We start from the raw sequence: 12,006 nt of genomic DNA, 5'->3' as shown, positions 1-12,006 counted from the left end.
TTTTCCAGTGCTTTGTGCCTGGAAAATAGAGAACGACCATGGCGTCCAAAAAGCGTTCTTTTTGTGCAAAAGCGCTTTTAGAGGAACTGGAAAACAGCGACAGCGAAACGGAGTTACTTGAAGAACTGAGCGATAGCGATTGGTGGGAAAATTCATCATCAGGTACGGAAAGTGAGGACAGCGACGATTCTGATGTCTCTTTGGATGTGGCTCCCTCCAAAATTGAAGGACTACAAGTCCCAGCATGAACCCCTGGTTTACATAGGAGGGGGGAGAGGGGGCGCCCAATTTTAATCTTGCCTACGGCAGCACAAATCCAAAATACACCACTGACGAGGATCAAAAAACGCAGGGACCCATTCTGGTGCGAAAAAAAAGATGTATGAAATATTACAAAAAAAAAGTAATAAATGCAAAGGAAGATTAATGCTGGGGGGGGGGGGGGGGGGTGCCTAAATAAATGAGCAAAGAGTCTCCCATTAGTCATATATGGAATAGGGGAATCCACATATGATATATAAAGGCATAAAATAAAGTTTAAATAGGAGGAGTACTTACAAGAATCAGCTGGCCACATGGATGAGAGTGTACTGGTTCACAGGTAGGCTGAGCCCAGTCTGACCAGTGACCAGGTCCTTTATATATATATGGGCCAATAAAAAGGTAAAAAAGTAAACCCTGGAGAGGAGTATCACCTAAACAGGAAAAATCCGGTACCGAGGAGCCAGAAAGGTCCTAGGATCGACAAATCCCCCTCCAGTGGATCGCTGACCAAAGATGTGCCAAGAAAATATCCCCCACACCATCACACCACCACCAGTCTGAACCGTTCTCCTCTGACCTCAACAAGGCATTTTCCTCCACACAACTGCCGCTCACTGGATATTTTCTCTTTTTTCCCCACCATTCTCTGTAAACCCGAGAGATGGTTGTGTGTGAAAATCCCAGAAATACTCAGACCAGCCCATCTGCCACCAACAACCATGCCACGTTCAAAGTCACTTAAATCCCCTTTCATCCCCATTTTGATGCTCAGTTTAAGCTTCAGCAAGTCGTCCTCACCACCTCTAGATGTCTAAATGCATTGAGTTGCTGCCATGTGATTGGCTGATTAGCAATTTGTGTTACCAAGCAATTGAACAGGTGTACCTAATAAAGTGGCCGATGCGTGTAGAGTGCATGTAGATACGTGGACATGTTACGTTGAAATCATTGCAGAAGCGACATAAGACCCCCGAGGACAAGGCAGAGAAGAACTGTAAATTTAATTCTGCTGATTATTCCCCAACGCGTTTCAATTAAACTTCACAATCTTCACCAGGGTGTGGGGGGGGGGGGGGTAACAGGAGTGCTTAGAGTCACCCCAAAAAATGCATTTAGGAAGTGATGTTCTCCCAGGGGGCATCCACTAGGTCACATGTCTCCACAGCCAAGCCCACAAAGGGTCCCTGTAATTGTCTACTAGGGGTCCTAGTCTACCAGTTCCCACAGCAAGGACCAGTAAAATGAAGTTGTTGGACATCCTCCAGATAATGGGGGACCAGTGTATGGCTCGCAGTTATAAAAGATATTAAAGCATAGATTGCGAGCCTCCTGCTCAAGAGATCTCCCCAGAATGCACCGCAGAGACTGGCCCAGCCTGCTGCATGTTGCTGATTGCACTGCAGCCAAGCTCTATGCCAGTGTAGAGGGGTCCTGATGGGCCATATAATGGGGGAGGGACACCGCCCTTCTCTGGTGATCAATGCATAAAACATGCTAAATCCCAATTATTATTTTTGAAAGTCTCACTTTTAAAAACCAGCAAATAGCTGCTGCCCTGGGCACTGTGATATCATGTAAGAGGGGGCGCTGCAAGGAGATTGGTGGGGGGGATTTGTGTTGGGAGGGGTAGTTTGGAGGGTGGCAGGAGGTAAGAATTGTGCTAGAAGAGGAAATTTGAGGGAGTGTGCTGGAAGTGGTGATTTAGAGGGATTTGTGTTGGGAGGGGGGATGGGGGAAAAGGATCTGTGCTAGGAGGGGGGATTTGGGTAATTTGTGTGAGAGGAGGAGGGGAATTGTAATAGGAGGATTTTTTTTTTTTAGAGTGGGGGGGGGGGGGATTTGTGATGATTGGGGGATATTGGTGCTAGGAGGGGACATTTGGTGGGGGGGGGGGGATTTGTGTTGGGAGGGGGGATGGGGGGATATGATCTGTGCTAGGAGGGGGAATTTGGGTAGTTTGTGTGAGAGGAGTTGAAATGGTAGAGGGAGGAGGGGAATTGTACTAGGAGGATTTTTTTTTTTGAGGGGGGGGGGGATTTGTGCTAGTAGGGATGATCGGGGGATATTTGGGCTAGGAGGGGAAATTTGAGGGGGGGGGGGGTTGTGCTAGGAGGGGGGATTGGGGGGGGGGATTTGTAGGAGGAGGGTTCTGGAGTACTGGGGGGACTTTTTTCTTTGAAGTGGGGGCATTTATGCTGGGGGGATTTGGGAGATGGGAGGGCTTTGTGCTGGGAGGGGAGATTCTAGCAGGGGGTGGGTTTGTACTGGGAGGAGGGGTTATTTCTGTAGTTTGTGTGAGAGGAGAAAATAGAAGAGGGGGGGAGGGGAATTGTACTAAGAGGACTTTATTTTTTTTTTTGGGGGGGGGGGGCGATTTGTGCTAGTTGGGATGATTGGGGAATATTTGTGCTAGGAGGGGACATTTGAGGGGGGGATTGGGGGGGAATTTGTAAGAGGAGGGTCTTGGAGTGCTGGGGGACTTTTTTTCTTTGGAGTGGGGGCATTTGTGCTGGGGGGGGATTTGCGAGATGGGGGGGAAGGTATTTGTGCTGGGAGGGGAGATTCCAGCAGGGGGTGGGTTTGTACTGGGGGAGGGGGAATTTAAGCTTAGGGGGCAAGAATGCTGATTAGCCCAGTATTTTTTTTTTTGGGGGGGGGGGGATTTTTGCTGACACAATACTTATACATCTTGGGGGGGGGGGGGACACAGTTTGGCATGTTTGCCCTGGGCTCTAGATGACCTTGTCCCGGCACTGTGCAGAAGCGAGAATATTCTGCAAAAGCCAATGAGAGCAGCCAGTGCCCAGCGCCCAGAAGATGGCGGCACCGGGGAAGGACGTTGGACCATTGAAGGGAGGTAAGTATTGCAGAGAGTTATTTTAACCACTTAAGCCCCGGAGGATTTGGCTGCTAAAAGACCAGGGGGTTTTTTGCGATATTTTTATTGTGTGACTTTGACGGACAATTGCGCGGTCGTGCGACGCTGTACCTTAACGAATTTGGCGTCCTTTTTTTCCCACAAACAGAGCTTTCTTTTGGTGGTATTTGATCACCTGTGCGATTTTTTGATCATGCGCTATAAACAAAAAAACAGCGTCAATTTTGCAAAAATAACAATATTTTTCACATTTTTTTATATGAAATTCCCCAAAAAAAATGTAAAAATCTAAATTTTTTAACATTTTCGGCCAATTTGTTTTCTGCTACATATGTTTGGTAAAAAAAAATCGCAAAAAGCGTATTTTGATTGGTTTGCACAAAAGTCATCGCGTTTACTAACAAAGGAAAAGATTTCTGTCATTTTTGGTGTTTTTTTTTAACGAGTAATGGCGGCGATCTGCGATTTTTTTTCCGGTACTGCGACATTGCGGCGGACAGATCGGACCCCTGACTGACATTTTTGACACTTTTGGGGGTACCAGTGACATTACTACAGTAATCAGTGCTATATATATGCACTGTTACTGCAAAAATGACACTGGCAGGGAAGGGGTTAACTGTATTGGAGAGGGAGGGGTTAAGTGTGTCCTAGGGGCGTGATTCTAACTGTATAGGGACATGGCTACTACTGTAAAAACAAAGATCAACGGTCCTACATAGTAGAACCGTCTGATCTTCATTTTTACACCAGGGAGAATGACGGGCGGCTTGTTTACATAAGCCGCTCCACCTTTCTCCCTTCACCGGAGCGATCGTAGTGTGACCGGTGGACATCGGATCCGCCGGTCACACGCACTGACTTGTCAGTGAACGAGCCGCGGCGGGCGCGCGTCCACCCGCAATTGGCTCTCAAGTCAGTGACAGGCGAGTGACGTATCCATACGTCACTCTGCCTGGTCGGGGCTGACCGCCGCAGTATATAGTCGTGCGGCGGTCGGCAACCGGTTAATATTACCCCTTCTTATCTGGTATGGTGGATGGGCTGAAATAGCACATTCACCCGCCCAGTGAATCCAGCGCTGACCCGCTGTGATCCACCAAGAGCTGCCACACTCCGCATCTCGTACCAGTCCACCTTATTTTTTGTGGTTGGCTGTCTCTTCTGGGTCTTCGGTGTCTCTGGAGTCTTCAGGGGGCTTCATTTTGGTCCAGGCCAGACAAATAGAAGAAGAGGCAAAAAAAAAAAAAAGGCTTCATACCGATACCGAAATTTTGGTCACAACGTATCAGTATTGGCCGATATGGGCCGATATTTTGTACATTTAAAGTTTTTAAAAAAATAAAGACAATTTTTAACACAAATCTGGTAGTGAACATGTTAATTTTTGTTTAATGCTTAATGGCTGGCTTGTTGGCACCCTGTGGTGGATGGCTGGCTGGCACCCTGTGGTGGGTGGCTGGCTTGCTGGCACCCTGTGCTGGGTGGGTGGCTGGCTGGCTGGCACCCTGTGGTTGGTGGGTGGCTGGCTGGCACCCTGTGGTGGGTGGGTGGGTGGCTGGCACAGTGGCTGCGGGTGGCTGGCTGGTACAGGGCCTGAGAGTGGGTGGCTGGCAGGTACAGGGCCTGTGGGTGGCTGACTGGCTGGCTGGTACAGTGCCTATGGCTGGCTGGCTTGTACAGGGCCTGTGGATATGGGTGGCTGGCTGGCACCAGGCTGCTGTAGGTGGGTGTATGGCTGTGATACAATCCCGCAAGACTAGTCCCGACTCCAGACAAGGCTGTCCAAGGCGAGGGAGGCGGCCTAAGAAGGCAGAATGACGTCACAAAAATATCGGCAATATCGGCCAGTTCCGGGGCCGATACCAATATATCAGGGAAAGTGCATATCGGCCACCGATATATCGTCCTTGCCGATAATCGATAAAAGGTGAAGGGGAACAATGTCTGAGAAAAAAAAAAAGTGGATATTGGGGAGGGTATAAAAAGAACCGCTATAGATGCAAATGGCTGGGAGAACACCCTCTTGCCCCTTTGTCTTGTTCCCCCAGTCATTTGCATCTATAGCGGTTCTTTTTATACCCTCCCTAATATTACCTTTTTTTTTTTCTCTCACATTGTTCCCCTCCCTCTTTTTATGTACACTGTTCTTTGTAAAGATTGAAATTTATTTTTGATATGTATGGTCAATAATTGTGATGTATGATATCTTTATCAAAGGAGTAAGTTATATTGTCTCTCACTCTCTTGTTGGATGAGGATGTTATATTGTCTTACATTTGTTCTTGTTTCTTTACAAATGGATCCTGAAGAAGCCCTTCAATAGGGCGAAACGCGTTGATCCAAGATCCAGAGGCACTTATGCTTTTGGAGGCTGTAAAAATCGACCAAATTACTGTATCATTCATGTGAATTATGCTTTTAATTAATGTTGTAATAATAAATTGTTGTAATTTTTATCCTAGTAGTACGTTTTTGATACGGTTATCAGTGTACACAATTTTTGCTTGGCACTTAAAAATCCCCACTTGTCCTGTCCAATCTCTAATGTTAGAGACCGGACGGGCGTCCCTCCTATACATATTTATATATGGGGATTGTGCCGTTAGTGTATTTTTATAGCACACTCGCTCCCCTTTTACTACATTCCAATGAGTCCACTCACTTTGGTGGTTACATGATACAAAAGCCCTGAGCAAGGGGTAGTAAAACCCCTGAAACATTTTCGATAACAGAAGGGCGTCCCTCCTACACGTAGTAATGTCTGTAAGTACAAAATCAGAAACAACCCTCAGCACACAAAAACCCTGATAAATGGGGGGGGGGGGGGTTGAACTCCCTAAATACGTTGTCTCTCTTTCTCTACTGATTATCTAATGAAATACCATTAGGACTCTGTTGCCATTGATGTGACATCCTTACTGCTCCTTAGTATGAATGTCTTACATGGGCGTGTCTCACCAGACTTCAGAAGCCATCAGTGAAGGAGAATGAAGGAGTTTGCGTTCGGAATGCAGTCTACACAAATATAGCGGCTTCAGAATAGCACTACTACACTGGAAAATGCAAGGAATATCTTGGACCACTCAGCGGAATGAGAAAATAAGGTACCTAGTAATTTAAAGTCCAAGTTTTGAATACATTGAGGAAGGCGTACAATTTTGGCCAGGTTACGTCTGTGACCCCGATTGGGATGAACTGTTTCCCGAATCTTGCTTCAAGTTCAGAGTTTTCAAAATTAGTTGCAAACCCCATTGAAGTCTATAGGGGAGTATTTGTTATTTCCTTTTGGTCTTTTGTAAGGCAAATTAAACAAAGGGCATGGGAAGCCAGTCACTGCCATGGAGGACATGTACCGACACCAAATTGACTTAACCAGTTCTGGACTGGAAGGATTTTCCCCCTTAATGACCAGGCCATTTCTTGCGATTCGGCACTGTGTTATCCTAATGGAAAATTGCGCGGTCGTGCAACCCTGTACAGAAATAAAATTGATGTCTTTTTTTCCCCCAGAAATAGCACTTTCTTTTGGTGGTATTTGATCACCTGTGCGATTTTTATTTTTTGTGCTATAAACAAAAAAATAAAAATAGCGACAATTCTGAAAAAAATATATATATATTTTTCATATTCTGCTATATAACATTCCAAAAAAAAATCAAAAATTCAAAAATTTTCATCTTCTTAGGCCAATTTGTATTCTACTACATATTTTTGATAAAAAAAAAAAAAAAATCGCAATAACTGTATATTGATTGGTTTGCGCAAAAGTTATCACGTCTACAAACTAGGGGAAAGATTTATGTCATTTTTATTTATTCTATTTTTTTTACTAGTAATGGCGGCGATCTGTGATTTTTACCGGGACTGCAACATTGCGGCGGACAGATCAGACCCCTGACTGACATTTTTGACACTTTTTGGGGACCAGTGACATTACTAGAGTAATCAGTGCTAATAATATGCACTGTCACTGTACTAATGACACTGGCAGGGAAGGGGGTTAACCCAGTGGTGATCAAAGGATTAAGTGTGAGCCTAGGGGGTGTCTTATAACTATGGTGGGAGGGACTTGTGAAATGGTCATAGAGACCTGTGATCCTATATAGATCGGCATCCCCGCTGCCTAGTGGGGGCGGGAGCGTGCCACCGGGGGCACGCGCTCGCCCCCCAGCACCACTCCCGCAAACCGACGTACCCCTACGTAGATTTGCGCAGCCGAGCCAGCCTGCCGCAGTAAAACTGCGGCGGGCAGTCAGCAAGTGGTTAAATAAAAAGATAATCAAAATGAACCACTTGCCAACCACATAACGGTGCTATATGGCAGCAAAGTGGCTCCCCTGTGCCGAATCACATACCTAATGGGAGAGGGGGGGGGATAGTCACAGCAGAAGCCGATCAGCAGGTGCCAGCCAATGGATGTCTGCCGGTGTTCTGCCGAAAACTCCAACTTGCCGAGATCTCCAACGACGTTGCTTCCGGTGAGTATAAACCGGGACGAATTGGAGATTTCGACTACTTGGTGTTTTCACACAACACTGGCAGCCTATACAATCCGGTAGATGCTATAATGAGTGCAGATTGTTAGTCCGCCCGCTAATTGTCACCGCCTTGGAGGCGGCCATTTTTCTGGTTATTAGTGGGCTGACTAACAATCTGCACTCATAAAGGATCTACCGGAGTGTATAGGATGCCGGTGTTGTGTGAAAAAACCAAGTGGTCTAAATCTCCAATTATTCCTGGTGTACAGTCAGCGGAAATAAGGTTGTTGGAGTTGGAGATTTTTCGGCAGAACTCAGACAACCGCTGATCAGTGAGGAGAATAAAACAATGTACGTGATCCAGCAATTCCAGGTAGGGGGGCGTACGCGCGCTGTCAGCGACCCGGCTGTGCTGTGATTATACACAGCAGATGCCGATCAGCGGGTGCCAGCCAATGGATGTCCGCCGGCCCCCGCAGATCAGTGAGGAGAATGAAACAAGGTACATGATCGGGCAATTCCAGGTAGGGGGCACACGCGCGCCATCAGTGACCCGGCTGTGCTGTGATTATACACAGCAGATGACGATCAGCGGGTGCCAGCCAATGGATGTCCGCCGGCACCCGCTGATCAGTGAGGAGAATGAAACAAGGTACGTGATCCGGCAATCCCAGGTAGGGGGCACACGCGCGCCATCAGCGACCCGGCTGTGCTGTGATTATACACAGCAGATGACGATCAGCGGGTGCCAGCCAATGGATGTCCGCTGGCACCCGCTGATTAGTGAGGAGAATGAAACAAGGTACATGATCGGGCAATTCCAGGTAGGGGGCACACGCGCGCCATCAGTGACCCGGCTGTGCTGTGATTATACACAGCAGATGCCGATCAGCGGGTGCCAGCCAATGGATGTCCGCCGGCACCCGCTGATCAGTGAGGAGAACCACAGAACAGAGCTCTGCTTATGTAAACAAGGCAGATCACAGTTCTGCCAGAGAGGAAAATGGAGATCTTGTGTTTCTGCTAAGCAGTATTGGTGCCACTGGTCCCCAAAAAGTGTCACTTTGTGTCCGATTGTTACATAATGTGACAGTCCTGCTAAAAATCACTGATTGCCGCCATTACTAGTAAAAAATATAAATAAAAAGTCCAAAAATCTTTCCCCTAGTTTGTAGACACGATAACTTTTGCACAAACCAATCTATATACACTTATTGGGATTTTTTTTTACCAAAAACGTAGAAGAATACAAATTGGCCTAAATTTACGAAAAAAATTGTTTTTTGACTTTTTTTTTTTTATAGCAAAAAGTAAAAAAATATTATTGTTTTTTTTTTTTTTTGTTTTTTTTTTTTTAAATTGTCGGTCTTTTTTTGTTTCTAGCGCAAAAAATAAAAAACGCAGAGGTGATCAAATACCACCAAAAGAAAGTTCTATTTATGGGAAAAAAAATTTAGATAAATTATATTTGGGTTCAGCATTTGCATGACAGCGCAATTGTCAGTTAAACTAATGCAGTGCCGTATCGCAAAAAAAAAAGGGCCTGGTCATAAAGGGGGTAAATCTTCCAGAGGTCAAGTGGTAAAAACAGTATCTCCCTACACAGAATTGTCAGCTCTTCCTAACCGCTCCAATTTGACTGCTTTGAGCCCGCCCATTATATAGAAAGGGGCGGGGTTATACATTCCTTCAAATGGCTTTGTGACTCAGCTAAAACAGGACAAAAGCTATGCACTGCTTTGTAGGTTGCTCCCTAATTCTGGCGGCGATCCTGCAAAGTTGAATTTCTGAAATTCACCACAAATCCAAACGTTACCCTTAGTGGGTATCTGTAGTGCAGTCAGCATCTCTGCTGAACAGCTGCTCCAAAACAAAAAAAAAGGGGGGGGGGATAAAAATGCACCAAAAGGATGGAAAGTGTGGTCTGTTTTTTTTTTTTTTTTTTTTTTAAAGCCCGTGGTGTGTGAAACACACTCAAAAGACTTACACCCGGTGCATAAAAAAGTGCACACACGCAAACGTGGACACACAAAAAGTGCACAAGGCGTACACATGGCCCTCCTCCGAAGAGGAAGGGCCCTGACCCTGATCCCCCGGGGCGCGAAGCTCCTGACAGGGACTGAGGTACTCACTTAGGTCCACCCAGCCGAAACCGGGCAGACCCCATTCTTCAGGGGGACTGCCGAAACAGCCCACCCCGAGTACTAGGTAGGGCTCCCCCGAAGGGAGACCCCATGAAAGAGGCCGGACTAAGCCAGAAGGCCATATCCACCCCCTCCCAAGACTTACAGGGCAGGCCCGAGGACCTACGCCATCAAAGTCGTGCAAAGTGCTCAACCAAAAAAAGGGACAAACGTGACACACAACAAAGAAAAACAGAGTGGGGAAAAGGGAAGTGGAGAAGTGCTGGGTAGTGCCAAAGTGCAAAACCTTGGCAGGCCCCCCGGCCAGGAATAAAAAATTCCTCAGGTGTTGGCCAAAAGGCCCACCCCAAGAGGCAGGTGCTTGAAAAAGTGTGATGGTGCAGTGACCAAGGTGCCACAAAAACTCAGGTGAGCTGCCCCTCACCAGTGAGATTGAGGCACATACACCACGGGCTTTTTCGGTCTCAGCCCCCGGCCAGACCTCGTGTAGCCCTATCCCATCAGGAGGCATCAGAATTTTAGACAGCTTAGGGAGAACCTGCCTTCAACTGGGGACAAGCCTTTTGCAAGGCCAGATTCAACCCAGGAGGAAAGGTTCCCCCACCACCATCCGCCATTCCTTACCAATCACATCCAGGAGCAGTACTAACCGTGGTCGCCCGGCTTTCCCACTCCCTTTAAACTGACAGGTGCGGACCCATTCAAATCAGGAAGGCATTGGAACCATCCGGCTTTCTCTGGTTTGGCCTACTCCGGTCCTCCAGTTACGCCCAGAGCGCCCCGGTTAACTTCGGCCACCACCGATACTAACCTTCAGGTTCCATTCCAACACTGATAAGAACAGATACTACACTTGATCTTAGCCAAAAGGCCGAGAAGAAAGTGTGGTCTGTGGGTCGCCAAAAGGAAGAACGGTGTTTGTCGGTATGGCGTGATCTGTGTCCATATACGGGCTTGTCTCTTCGGAACAGGGACCAGTGAAGGCGACCATGTTCGGGATGACATTTTTTGGAAAGATATTTATAAAAGAAGATCAGGGTAAATGTCAAAGTAAATTTGGCAGAGTGAAGGGAGCGCCGGATGTTTGGTGGGGAGTCCAGTTCCGTTTTCATTTGTCATTAGAGTGAATGACTCCGATTCCACAAGGCAAATATCCAAATGCCTTCACTGGTGGGTATCAGTCTGGAGGAGTGGGAGGGGTTATGCAAATAACCGAATGCCTTCATAGGTGGGTATCAGTCTGGATGAGTGGGAGGAGTTAGGCAAATATCCACATGCTTTCATTGGTGGGTAGCAGTCTGGAGGAGAAGGAGGAGTTAGGCAAATATCCAATGTCTTGATGAGAATGTGTCAGTCTGGAGGAGTAGGAGGGGTTATGCAAATATCCAAATGCTTTTACAGTAAACCCCCCTCCATTGCGGGGGTTACGTTCCGGACCCAGCCGCGAAAAGTGAAAATCGGCGAAATAGAAAAACCCTATTAAAATGCATTGTAGGCATGTTTTTTTTACTGTCACGGTACGTGTAAAAGCATTTTAAGGTCTTTAAACACACTTTTGAAACAATAGAAACTCATTTAAACACATAAAAGATACTAAGAGACAAAGCAAGAGCTATGGAAACACAAAAATATTTCATTTTTAATGATTTATATAGTAAAATAACATTACAAAAAAAAAACGCAATATACCGGGACCGCAAAAACTGAACCGCGATGGAGCGGGGGTTTACTGTATTGGTGGGTATCAGTGAGGAGGAGTGGGAGGAGTTAGGCAAATATCCAATGTCTTGATGAGTAGGTGTCAGTCTGGAGGAGTAGGAGGAGTTATGCAAATATCCAAATGCTTTTATTGGTGGGTATCGGTCTGGAAGAGTGGGAGGAGTTATGCAAATATCTAAATTCCTTCATGGGTGGGTTTAATTTGGAGGGGTGGGAGAAGTTATGCAAATATCCAAATGCCTTGATGGGTAGGTATTAGACTGAAGGAGTGGATGGAGTTGGGCAAATATCAAAAATGCCTCAATTGGTGGGTGTCATTCTGGAGGGGTGGGAGGAGTTGGGCAAATATCCAAATGCCTTGATGGGTGGGTGTCAGTCTGGAGGAGTGGGAGGAGTTATACAAATATCCAAATGCCTTGATGAGTGGGTATCAGTCTAGAGGAGTGGGAGGAGTTATGCAAATATTAAAATGCTTTAATGGGTAGGTGTCAGTCTGGAGTAGGAGGAGTTATGCAAATAT

The sequence above is a fragment of the Pelophylax lessonae genome (genome assembly GCF_965119305.1).
Source record: "Pelophylax lessonae genome assembly, chromosome: 6".
Taxonomy (NCBI): domain Eukaryota; kingdom Metazoa; phylum Chordata; class Amphibia; order Anura; family Ranidae; genus Pelophylax; species Pelophylax lessonae.
Note: the sequence above shows the minus strand (reverse complement) of the source record.